The sequence below is a fragment of the Mya arenaria genome, chromosome 17, assembly GCF_026914265.1.
Source record: "Mya arenaria isolate MELC-2E11 chromosome 17, ASM2691426v1".
NCBI lineage: Eukaryota > Metazoa > Mollusca > Bivalvia > Myida > Myidae > Mya > Mya arenaria.
This window is the reverse complement of record NC_069138.1, coordinates 29,200,530-29,214,020: the sequence shown is the minus strand read 5'-3', so window position 1 is coordinate 29,214,020 and position 13,491 is coordinate 29,200,530. Positions and strand designations below refer to the sequence as shown.

Below are 13,491 nucleotides of genomic sequence, written 5' to 3'. Positions count from 1 at the left end.
TTGAATAGGTCATGCCTTTGTGCATGAAAGAGGGGAAAGGTGAAGACGAAATGGTAGGTATCCTCAAATTGACAACATTAACAATTTGGGCTTTTAGAAATGTTTTAAGAGAACAAGTGGTTTATATTTAGATAACTACAATGCATCCACAACCTTGCATTTCTGACACTCAAATTGTGTTCAACTTTATAGTAGAAATGAGGAACTGATCGGTTACTTTTGTTAATTATGTCCTTGGAGGAGAAACTCCGCTATTTGAGCATGATCCATAAAGAAAGGTGGGTGTACCTGTCTGTTTGTTTATCAAGGGACGAGAAGTGATTCGGTTTTCGCTGTGTTGGATTACACAAGCTACATATCTGCCGAGATATGTTTTCCCATGTCACCATTTAGTTGCTGATCAGCAGAGAAAGGCACAAGCTGACCCAGGGGTTGGGCACACCCGGAGCGCGCCATCCCACACTCGTCAATGTATACTTTTTATTTCAATATAAGACAACAACTGTTGTAAAAAACGCCAAAAATGCACCATTTCGGACTAGAAATTGTTAAAATTTTCAGGTCGGAGTACCCCAAACCCCATGCCACCACACCAAGCTAAAATAAATTCGTTTCTTAGGTTATACCCCGGTGTTACACCCACTCTGGATCCATGTGCAAAAGACGTATGGGTGATTTCATTTCCCGTACGATATCATTTATATAGACAAGAAAGAGTAAGGTCCCAAGAATCATCTCTTCTTAAAAACACGTGGTATTCAGTTGTATTGTTTACCTTAACCTGTAGTTTTAAGGCCACTTTGGTACAGCAACTCGAAATCCGGTATCGTAATATCTTCTTCTTTACATGACATTACAAAATGGGACGTATGGTGTTATGCGGTTTAAAATAGTGCAAAATGATAGACCACTTTCTTTAAGTACGGTCATAAGGTTGCAACGTTTATGCGAATATGAAAGCAAGCGGAGGAATCTTGAATTAGAAACCGAAGGGTTTAGCTTATTATAGATAATTGCTCAGAAAATTGTTGGCTGAAACTGTTATACGACAAAGGTTTAGAATATTTATGAGGGAGAGAAACATGTGGTCACATTCTGTATTATCAGGTATTAATCGATTTATTACTAATGTAAATAAAATATCTTAAAGAAATTCGAGACATAAACAGTTGGGATATTTTAAGTCTGATACCATTGGCACATGCAAAGGTCTGGTAAGGATTCAGACACTTAACATGTTATACATTTCACCAAATAGCGCGTGCATTGTTTTTAACTGAAGGCAACGTCACGAAAGGCAGTTATTTCTTGTAAACGTTAAATAGTTAAATACTAGAAACGTCGCCGTTTTAAGGTTACAAAAAATATTGCTGTAATATTTTAATGAATGTATCTTACACTGACGGTGTTGTTCTATAACACATTCTTTTCGCGTATAAGTATCAATTGAAATGTTATTCTGATATTGCAGTTGAGGTTAATAACAAATACATCAACTACCATAATTATATTACTTATGTTATTTCGGTAAATTGAGAAAACTTGCTAAATGCCGTGGATGGACGAAGTTTATTTGGCAAGGCGCAGGAATTTATCGGGTGGACCGAGCTTGGATATCCTGTTACTTAGTTCATCAAAACACGACAAATTACCATAGCAGGTACCTTTCAAAAAGGAGGACAACTGTTTTTACATGTGCACACTACGGTAGGTTCCCATTTTTAAAAATTTCCCCCGAAAACAGTTATCAAAATTGTTCAATCTTATTAAATACGTTTATAGTCAAAATAATTGCACTTGAAAACGTCAGTATAAATTGAAAACACAACAGTTTTAAGAAGTACAAAAACCTTGCTCAATTACCAAACAATAATCGAGTTACAATAATTCCGCAAGTCGCAGACTACACAGGTCATACTTCAAGATCATTTGTGTATACACACAATTGCTGCATGTTAATTGGATATAAATCATATTGATAATAAAGAATTGTTAGTAGCAAAATATGCCAGTTGCATTTTATATTGATTTCATGACATAGTAAAATAATCACGCTTCACATGCTTAACAAGAACGTTTTTCCCCAAACAGAAGCACTGATGCGCAGCGGAAGTCGATCCCATTTGAGTCAAAGATAATCCTTTCTGAACGAAATAGAATAACATTTCAACCATATACATTTCGGTTCTGAGGAAGGGGTGCAGGTCAAAAGGTTACACCCCCTCTCACGTCAAATCCTGACCCTCCCCTTGTAAATCCCGTGACATTTTATGCCAGTGACTTAGCAATCAGATTAGTGCAAGATAGAAGAAAGCGATTTTGATTGATGTAGAGCTACAATAATATTGCGCAAAGCCGTTGCTATGCAGGTAATCTTATGGAAAAAACAAAACAATTGCTAGTATTTGTTTTCGACGAAAATATTGATCAAAATGTGATATAGCGAATCATTTTAAGCATTTTGTTTTAAACAATTGTTATAAATAAGGGTGATATCAGAAATGGTTGCATTCATTTTTTTTTGTGTATCTTGATGGGAGCAAATTTCAGTAACTAAAGTAAATTCGCCAGTGGATATACATTTGGGAAATCTGGAATCGATGTCGTTGATAACGAGTCGGGTCAATGCCTGCGTTTTCATCATAGTGATTCCGGATTTTATCAGAAGGTAAATCCCGGTATGGAAGACCCGGAATCAGGTCCAAAGTTTGCTGGCTCGACAGAATGCCTTCGATTATGCTGAAGACATATAACTCATCATTTAAAGCTGCACTTTATAGATTATAAACTTTGTCAGTTTTGACTTTTTTAATTTTTGTCTAAGAATAATATTGCCCAAAGCCGTTGCTATGCAGGTAATATTATGGAATAAACACACAATTAAACTAGTATTCGTTTTCGACGATGATATTGATCAAAATGTGGTATAACAAATCATTTTACGCATTTTTTTAAAACTGCCGAAAAATGCTGTTTTTTCTTTAAGTGTTGAATCGTTATTGCCATAAAACATTAGTTTTCGATCGTAAATACGAAAAACTGTTATCTGATCTTTTGTCATTAGTCTTGTTTAATTGGTTTCAAGACATTTACTTGAAACTTCCTAAGTAGTAAGAACGTGAAAGTTTACAACGTTGTTACCCTTAACAAAGATCAGAACAATCTTAAGAATGGACTATGTTATCGACGGACGCCAGTATAAAAAGACGGGACCCGACGGGACCCGCGTACTTAGCAGCATGTGTGCGCGGGAACTGCTTCTTGGGTACCAAAGCTTAAAAGTAAACAAAAGAAACCCGTTATGTCCACAGATTTATTTTATTTAATTTTGAAAGATGGCATTAAACTTTCACGGCTAATGTTAAAGGCGGGACGCGGTGGTTGAAAACCTGTCGTCCCCATCAAGTCCAAATGCACCATTATAGACCCTTCCAAGCGTCACCATAAAGACCTACCGTATTGTACACTTAAAACACCATCAGCAGATAGACCCTGGTAACAGCGGTACTAAACTGCCTAGGCGTATTAAATATTTTACGTATCGACTAAATGTAAATCGCCACCGCGCCTTCCCGGAACAAACGTCTTGATCCTCGGGTTCACGTTGGGTTATATATTCATGCATGATGCAAAGCTGAACTTGTATTCGGTACGTCATGGTCGACAACATGAAGCCGTGCAGAAGATAGGGCAAGGTCGGGCATAATGGCAATGGTTTCTGGTGGCTCGACTGAAATATACATCACAGACGCGAGCAAACAAAACACATTTAATTAAAAAGTTACATATGTTATGTTGAAGTTAAAATGACCGGGCTATGGGTCGATTCAAGTATACCGAAAGGTATTTGACAACTATGGATAACATTAAGCTCTATACACACAAATGATGACCTGAAAACACACAAATATATAGTTTATTATAATCATGTAAAGGAGGTGGGCTGGGCAGGGATTTGAGAAAAAATGTACGGGCTACCATCTCGAAAGTTGTAGAAAAAAAGGGGAAGTAACAAGGTAAACGCTGACGTCATCGGATAGATTCTATAGTGATTTATAGAATAATACATGGTTGACCATGGCTTTTGGTCGATAAATGCCCCAGTGGAAGGGATAATTGCCCCGAGGGCAATTATTTTCACTGGGGCAATTTTATTTTCGTGAAAATGACGTCAGTGTGCACGTTTTCGTCTTCGTCTGGCAATTATGCCATAATCGCCCTGACGTGCCGTGATAATCTCACAGGCGGAGACGATAATCATTCTTGCGGGAACGAATTTCTATAGTAAAATATTTATAGTAACATGTGAATTACAGACTGGTAACGGTAGTATAGACTTGTATGGTAAAAGGAACTGTGCGCCGCGATAACGCTGGTTACATTCAGCTGTAACCAGAATTATGACGATCAATTGAATAATGGTTGATATGAAAACATATGTGACATCCAATCGTTTTCAATGCAGTGATAAAGTAACAATAAAAGAGAATAGAAACTATGGGGTATATGAGTATTAGGATAGTGTTAATATTATGCATTTCTGGTGTATTCTTGTTTGGACTGGAACTATACATAAACAACTATCAACAACCAAATACACTTCGGAATGAAAATAACGTAAGTTTTTAACGGGATGGTGTATGATAGTTATTACAAACTACTTTGATGAAATGTGATAATGAAATCATACACGATTTTTTTTGTTTAAAATTGCTAACAACTATAAAGATGTAAAATGCACTGGAGGTATGTAACGTCTGTATAAACAAGTTGTAATTATAAAACATGTTAAGTATTTTTTTAACTTATGATTTTCTAAAGAAATCATAAGTGTTTCTAACATAAAAGTCTGTACATACAAGTACATACAATTAATGAAAATAATCAGTTATATAGATAATGTGTGAAACTCGACCGCAGGGAAAAAATATGCCTTAGATATAAGGAAAAACGAGATAAAAAAATCGACATAAGCGGAATTGTTTAAAATAGAAACAGAAGGAATACATTCGGGACAGGGGGAAAAAGTTCGACACTACGGAAACTCGAGTTATAAGGTATCGACATAGCGAATTTTGACTGTATCATATGATTAGTGAGATGCCCATCTTGTAAAAATGACTCAAGTTAGGAAATGACTTTATGTGTTTTATTATGAATACCGGCCGCCCGATTTGGTTACAGGATAAATTAAACACATTTAGACAATTGTCTAATTTTTAAAAAAAGAACAAATACAAGCTTATTGAACAGGACAAAGAACAACATATAATATTATTGGTATTGCATACTTGTGTAACGCCAACGTTTTCATGGCTATTATATACTTTTTAACATTGGTTTTGCTGTATAACACACAGCAACGTTTGAAGGAATTCTTCATGGTATTAATTTAACATGGACACATACATATATTCACCAATTAAATAAGATCACAACAAGTTGCCCGATGTCTGTTATTTTTAGCTGCTGAATTTTTAGGAAATGCCTTTGTCTAATTGTAGTTTAATTACATAAATTTTGGATATGTGGTGGGTGTTTTTCTATTCTACATTAAACACATAAAAGAACAGTATGTATAATTAACTTATACATATATAGCTAATCGTTATAAACACAAACACAAATATACATATTGAATATTACATGCATGAAAGAACGAAATGAATAATTTTGCAATATTTTATTACCAATCAAGAAATATCGTAAAAAATCCAAAGCTTATTTAACAGTTTAAGGATATATTTAGGGTGATTTAAATGTTAACTTCTTTTATTTTAAAAGCTTTGGTACATAAAATAACTTAATCTTATTAACAGAGGTTAATTATACGAATTGAGGAATAATATATATTTTATTTCACATTGATTTCTGACATACGATCTAGGAAAAAAAATCTGCCTTATATCATTATACAATGGACAAACTTAAACAAAATGAAATTTATCTTCAATATCGTTTAAATTACACTGTGTCAGTTCCTGTCTAGTCTACGAATATTGTTATGTCTCCCAAATTCAATATTTTGATTATGGGAGGACAATGTGAGTTAACTTTGATATGTCTATATTTGAAATTTTCCAATTAAATCATGTACTAAGTAAACATTTTGAACTTTTCCTTCATTTTCTTAAACAAAACAAGGATGAATGTGTATACAAGGTAGCACGCGAACATGTTATATACACATCTCGTAATCTGTCTTTGAGCATGGGGACAAATGCACGAACATTAACAGACTCTGGAAATAGCCATACGCAAACCCGGATGACTGAAGGATATTTTTTTACTTCAGCTGCCAATTTAAGACTTTGTGGGGTATCTTGTAGTTCCCGATATTGCTCTGTAATAGTTGCCATGAGAATAAAATTATATTGTGTCTCATTGAATGATTCAAGCAAGTACTTAATAATACAAATATATCGCTCAATATCTAATGGAAATCTGCCCAGCTCTCCATAAAGTGACAAGGAATTTGTAGAGCGTTTGACGTTTAGAACTCATTTGCAAAATCTGCTATGTACCGGCCCTTATATGACCTCCGTCTGAATATTCCCCCATGCTTCTAAATTATTGATTTAAATAGACAAAATGTATGCATAAAAAATAACAAGATAAAAGAATCTTGACAAGATACGAGAATCTTTATTTAAAGTCGGGTATATGTTACCAAGAAATATTAGCTCAATGAGCCTTTTCCGGAGATTTAACGTTATATTAATAGGGACATCATTTTATACTTGAGCAGGGCCTTTTAAGTGAGTACACAGAGCGCAATGCCCTGCACGCCAGTGTGCTTGCCTCCTTCCTAAAATATCCACCACTTAAAAATACAATACCGAAGTAGTTCATCGAACTTAAAATGTCAACATTTCAATTAAAACACCAACACCCCATTGAGGTTAGTCGTCAATTGAAATGGACAATCTACAGGATCATTGTTTATGTTTAGACTACTCGGTCTTGTTTCATTTTATTTCAATTATCCGAGTGTCGCAGTTCTGTTAATGTGTTAACTTAAAACAGGGCCGTGCAAACATATCAACTAAATACACTCTAGAAATCTCATAAATTGTAAGACCTGCATTTAGGCTTTGTTGTAAATGAATTTCGATATCATTGGGAAAGAGAAAGAAGCGAATCGAGGAGGTTATTTCCCCTTGAAACAAGCCAATTTTACTGTCAAGTGTCGTAGTTCTGTTAATGTGTAAACGTAAAACAGGGCAGTGTAAAAAAGATGAGAATTAAATTACAGAAATGAAAGAAATCAATTTGTTGCTTTTCGTGAAATAAATTGAGGCTACTATTAAGATAAGTTAATGCAGTTGGACCTTGATTGGTATTTTCATAGAATCTTTCAAATAACTTTGAGCCCGCACTAAATTTAAATAAAAAATAAAATAAAAACATTTGATGCACGTGACAGTTAATGATCATGTCGTTAAATTTGTCGAAGAAACAGGCACTTACGGTTTTTAGCCTTATAAATTTCAAGAAAACCTTTGTTTCAGGCGCCTTATAACAAATCCGTCAACAACGAGTCCGAGGATTACATTATCCCCGATATGGAGACTCTCGAAAAATTGTCTGACCAGCGTTTGATGCAAATTTACTGGAAGTATGAATATACCTCTCCATTTAAAGGAGCTAGACACCAGATGGTCTTAAAATCGGCAAATACATTATTTCCACGACACAAGCCTATAATTGTCAATGGAGCTAGTATGAGGCCTACAATACATTCTTTTACACGATATAAATACTATGTCGCCATCTCAGCTGACAGCCGTGTTTACACGTTCCAAATTAGCGCATAATGGTTTCCCAGTTTATAGTAAGTATTTCGCATGTGAAATTCACGTGATTAGTACAGATAAGTAAGTGATTACTTATATCGACACTATATTTAAATTTACTGGGATTAACGTGGTAAACAATAAATTATCGAATGGGAAATACGAAAAAACTGCGAAAGATACACATGTAAGAAATATTCAATGCGTTGTACACAACGATATAAATTAGTATTTGAAACTTTTTAACGATTTTTTTTCCTTTTTGTATGCAAGTGTATCGTCTGGTGTCAAGTCCCTTTAAATACAAACAAGCGTAATTGCTTCTAAAACCCATAAGACAAATAAGTGACACATTTCTTGTTCTAAACATTTGTTTACACCATCACTTTTCACAGTTAAAAGAACATTGCAAAATAAAGTGAAATAAATGCAACACATCTCAATATCAATGCATGGTTCTATAAAAAATTGATAATTATCACTGTGTTGAATGTTAAGCCCGTTCTCATGCCCAAAACGTACATTGCACGCACAGAAGTTGGGGTCCAAGTTGAAAGAGGTCCCTTGAAAATAAATAAGCGTTTGCATAAGATTTTGAGTGCTTTTCTGAGAGACACACCCCACCCCCTTTATAAGGGGTTATTTTATTTACATCCTTTTTATGCATTGACTATAACGAAAACATGTTTAATTCAGCTCAATATCGCAATTAATTCACTTTGTAACATGAAGCTTGTGATGCCCATTTGGTGAATTATGGCTTAATCTCACCATGGAACATACAAGTAACCCTTATATTTTGTTCAGGTACATCAACAGACTACAAGCATTTTGTAAAAATGTGATTCGGGTTGGAAGCCTGATGGACGGAGGAAAAGAAATCTGCATTGATGAACAATTCGAACCAAAGCCGCCATGTCTAGTGTACTCGTTTGGGTTGGTACAACCTTAGCTTCGTTTGTTTTATATATGGTGATGATTATGACGTCATCGCTATGAATAAAAACAAAACAAAATTATCTTTACGACTTTCTTTGTATCAATGCATTTATAAAATGTGTTCCTTGTCTTTCATGTTTTGACGTCACGCTCAGTAATTTGATGTAAACACTGTTATACATGAACAGGGCCCAACCCAATGTAAAGTTTTCACAGGTGGACTGTTGTATTTGTATAAAATTGTATACCATTAATTTTGATGATGTGAGCATGTCATATTGTCGACTTGTTTAATGACGACTTGATGAGTCATATTAGTACCCGTTGTCTCATTAACTTCATTACTGGAATTTCCCACTTGATATATATCGGCGTGACATGTTGAACACGCTATGTCGATTTGATAATTATAATGTCGACAATACGTGTTAAACCGCATTTGTCGACATAGCCAATTAATTAATGGACATGTCGACATAAATATATAACTTATCTGTTTTACGTGATTGTTTACGGTGCGTTTAAATAAGCTCATAATGTTTGAAAGAAACCAATAATTAAATACCGGGTTATCATACTGACAACAACCGGAATATCTTGTTTACGTATATACCAGTATAAGTATAAACATATTCTTTGTCATGAAGGAATATATTAAGTTGAATAATAATCACTCGCAAAATAAATTTATCAAGTTGGTATGTTTTTATTGTAATTTCGATTGATAAATAGTATTGTAATACGTGTATGAATGTTTGAATTTGTCGCCAGTTTGTGCGACATTCGGCCTCTTAATTTTATGCTATTCGGTGTTTTTCTGTTTCTGTGTTAATCCTCAATACACATTTTATTCCAGGATCAATAACCAGTTCGACTTTGATAAAGACATTAACAGAATGTTTGGGTGAGATGTATTCTGCTTTGATCCGAGGTTAGTAGAGGCTATAGTCTGTGCTTAGCGTCACATTCTAATTTCAAAACTTTAACGGCAAGAAGGTTATTATAAATGTCAATGTAGCCAACTGTATAATACTGGATAACTTTTCCACAGGTTTTGAACATTTAAATGATTCGGTTGGTTGATAGTAATTATTTGATGAATTTTGGCCAATCAGTAAACGTTAAAAAATATAACCAGTTTTATACAATTGGCTGAAGAAAGGTATGGTGTATCAGACGTTGCAATTATTTTATCTTTAACGAGAATGTAGTAAATCACATATCAATGTTTAACTGTGTCATGTTTGTTTTGTATCGTTTTATGAAGTAGTATTTAAATCTATCTAAAAATGAAAACCATCGTCAATAACTCTGTGTACGCAGTATCAATGTATGTGTAACACATGATAATTTACGTATTAATGTTTCGTCTGAATGCATATTTTGCTTCGTATGGAGACTTTAAAACATAAAGCGCAGTCTATGCTACTTGCAGAGCACTGCCTTTGGCCTTTCAGCAGAGATTCATTGAGAGTGTAGTTTCTTAAACCTCTTCGACAAACCTTTTCACAAAACCGCAACCTGATGGAGCACGGTCAAATATTTATTTTTGAAACAAATTTGAAGTGTTTGAGGAAATAATCACTAAACAAAGTATAGCCTTCCGACGTAGCATTTACGATGAAATTTATCTCGTGTTTTACACACACTTAGTATTTATCTATTTTATAGTATGAAGAAAAAAAGTTTTCGGGTGGCAGAACGAATTTGGTTCTTCAATTGGGGACTAGGTGGAGATAACTTTGTCAACAAAAATGGCTGGGATATCAAAACGCTGAACGTCATCAGAAAGGAGCTGAATCATACAGATGTAAGTTACAGTCCAAGTAGCATAGTTTTTGTTATAAACAAAATAGTTTGTACAGCCAATACTTCTTACCACTACGAGGTCGTATACCATATTCAGAGAAGTTGTCCATTTATATATTTTCAACACATTGCCCAAGATAAAATATTTGAACCATGAAGTTTATAACATGCAGTGATAAATCAATAGCTTTCCGATAATAAGACAACTTATCTTTGGAACTTAAATTCCACTTAAAGTTCGCTTGAATATTTGAAATACAAATATAAGAAAAAATATTACTCTACGATATTATTACCATATGGTATAAATCTATGTACGGTCAGGCCCCTGGCATCTCCATTTCTGATAATCATACATCGAAAACCTTAAATGGGACTGTTTTATGTTACTATTGGACACATTTATGTTACATATTAGTAATATATGCAATACGGATTTTAATAGATTGATAATTATACATATATTTAAATGGTTCAATACCTTTAACCTCCAGTAACCTAATTCCCCTTATAAGGCGGTTAATTTAAATGTGAAATTATGACATTACTCAAATAGGCCCTGCTTTAATGTAAGCCATCTATCATGAAGATGCAAAGGTGAATGAGTGTAGATATTAATATCGAGATTGTTTCTATGTTGTTGTCTTTTTTTTAAATTGTTTTATCAGTATATTATTTTGGCACGGATAATTTCTTGTATAACACCAACATGACACTACTAATATAATATGATATATGAAAGGGAAGTAATAAAACCAAACGTAACTATAATTATATAAAACTGAATGGATTTCAAATTATTGATTGATTAAATTTGTTTCTATAATTGCATAATGTACAAAAAATCGCAGTGAAATACAAAATGAAATAAGCGAACTTAACATTTCAAAACTTTAAAATTATGACTGATTTGTATAAATGATGGATTGATTTCCAAAAATCACCATTTTCGTACACTTCGCAACATCTCGATTTAATATTTTTATTTTAGAGGTCAATCGACATATAAAAGATTGACATAGAAGGGGATGAGTGGTACAGTATTCCACAGATGATCTCATCCGGGGCTCTTGATGACGTCAAACAGATTTCCATGGAAACACACTACATAAAGCGAGGAAAACAGTTATGGGGCAGCCATCCCATACCTGCAGCTGACGAGTTATATGCTTTAAGACTTTTATATGATAAGGGATTTCGAATTTTCATGAGGGAAAGAAATTTGAATAGTAAGGTGACGTGGCCAGGTTTTAATAATAGCATTACAAATGTCAATGAAATATCTTTGATCAATTTAATGAAATGAAATTAGAGGATCCCTATCTTATTGGTGTACGCCTTAATAAATTCCACCCTTCTTTGGGTTTAAACAATTTTTCGTTTCTAAAGACAATTTAAAGATACACAAAGTTAATGCATAATCATAAATAAAGGATTTCCTGAGGGAATAATACATAAAAGTTATTTATGCACAAAACAAAATAAATCTCTACAGAATTGAAAAGGACGCTTATAGTATTAAGCTTATGTTATGTTTTGCTTCTGTCACTCTTTCAAGTTGCTTGTAATGGGATAATTGTTGTTATGATTTGTAGATTTTTGTTACCGTTATAATTTGATTGCAAAGGAGAAAGGTGAATGCCAAATGTATTAAGTAGAAGGTGGCAATATATCCTGGAAGCATGGAAAATGCCAAAGAGAGAGAAACGTCAAGAAACAGGAAGGCGGGGGAGGGCAAGAATAGGTCAGGTCAGTTGTAGAATCAAGTTTGTTCCAATTGATCTACCGGAGATCAACAGCGTTTAGTTTGGCGAATGTAATGCTGAATGTTATTGAATATCGTTGAGTTGGTTAGGTCCGTGTTTTTTTTTCGATCCAAGCAGAAGTACCCGAAGTTACATTGGTCTAATAGCAAACAGTTGGTGGTGTTAGTAGTTTATACTCCGGTTCCCGCTGTGAGCACATTAAAGGGTCCCAGAGTGACAGTTCAACCACCGCACACCTATCCTAGGCAGAACCAGTACTAGGTGCCTTCACCTCTGCAAGGAACTGACAACTTCTGTACATGCCAATGGTAGTGGTACAGTGCGAATGGTCGGGGAAAGTATTTCATAACCAATCACAACAGAAAAGACCTGGTGCGCACGGGAATCGAACCCGGGTTGTCCGATTCAGAGTCCTACGCTCTACCGATTGAGCTTACCGGGCGGACAATGGAACAAACAGTTGGTCGAATAGGCCATGCCTTTGTGCATGAAATAGGGGACAGGTGAAGACGAAATGGTAGATATCCTCAAATTGACAACATTGGCAATTTGGGCTTTTGTTAATGTTTTAAGAGAACAAGTGTTTTAGATTTAGATAACTACAATGCATTCACAACCTTGCATTTCTGACACTCAAATTGTGTTCAACCTTATAGGAGAAATGAGGAACTGATCGGTTACTTTTGTTAAAAATATACTTTAAGGAGGGCAAGAATGTTGAGGAATGAGCGGTTTCCTGAAGGGCATTTCAGGTTATTGTGAAATAAGTGTGAAAAGAGGATGAAACATCTTGTTTATCTAGCTAGTTTATCTTTTCGCCATGATGATTCGCGATGTCTCATGCTGAACTTTCTCAAAGTCCTCCCCGTCTGCTTGCATCAGATTGTCTCACACTAAATAGTTACCGAAGTAATGTTGTAGATATATATATATATATATATATATTTGCCATTTGCGATCAATAAGGAACATTTGAGTGATCGCATGAAGTAAATACGTTGCGCGGCCTTGGTTTTGATGGACTGAATATGCTCATGCCATTAGCATTACTGGAAAGTGTGGTTCCCAGGTGTTTACGAGTAGTAAATTCCGCTATTTTATCGTGATCCATTAAGAAATGTGGGTGTTATGTCTGTTTTTCTAGGGATGAGATGTGATTCGGTTTTCGCTGGGTTGAATAA

The 13,491-nt window shown here is 34.7% G+C and overlaps 1 pseudogene; it reads left to right on the top strand.

The window, feature by feature from the left end:
* Positions 1-4,503: 4,503 nt before the first annotated feature.
* Positions 4,504-11,850, top strand: LOC128223646 (uncharacterized; annotated as a pseudogene).
* Positions 11,851-13,491: the final 1,641 nt, after the last annotated feature.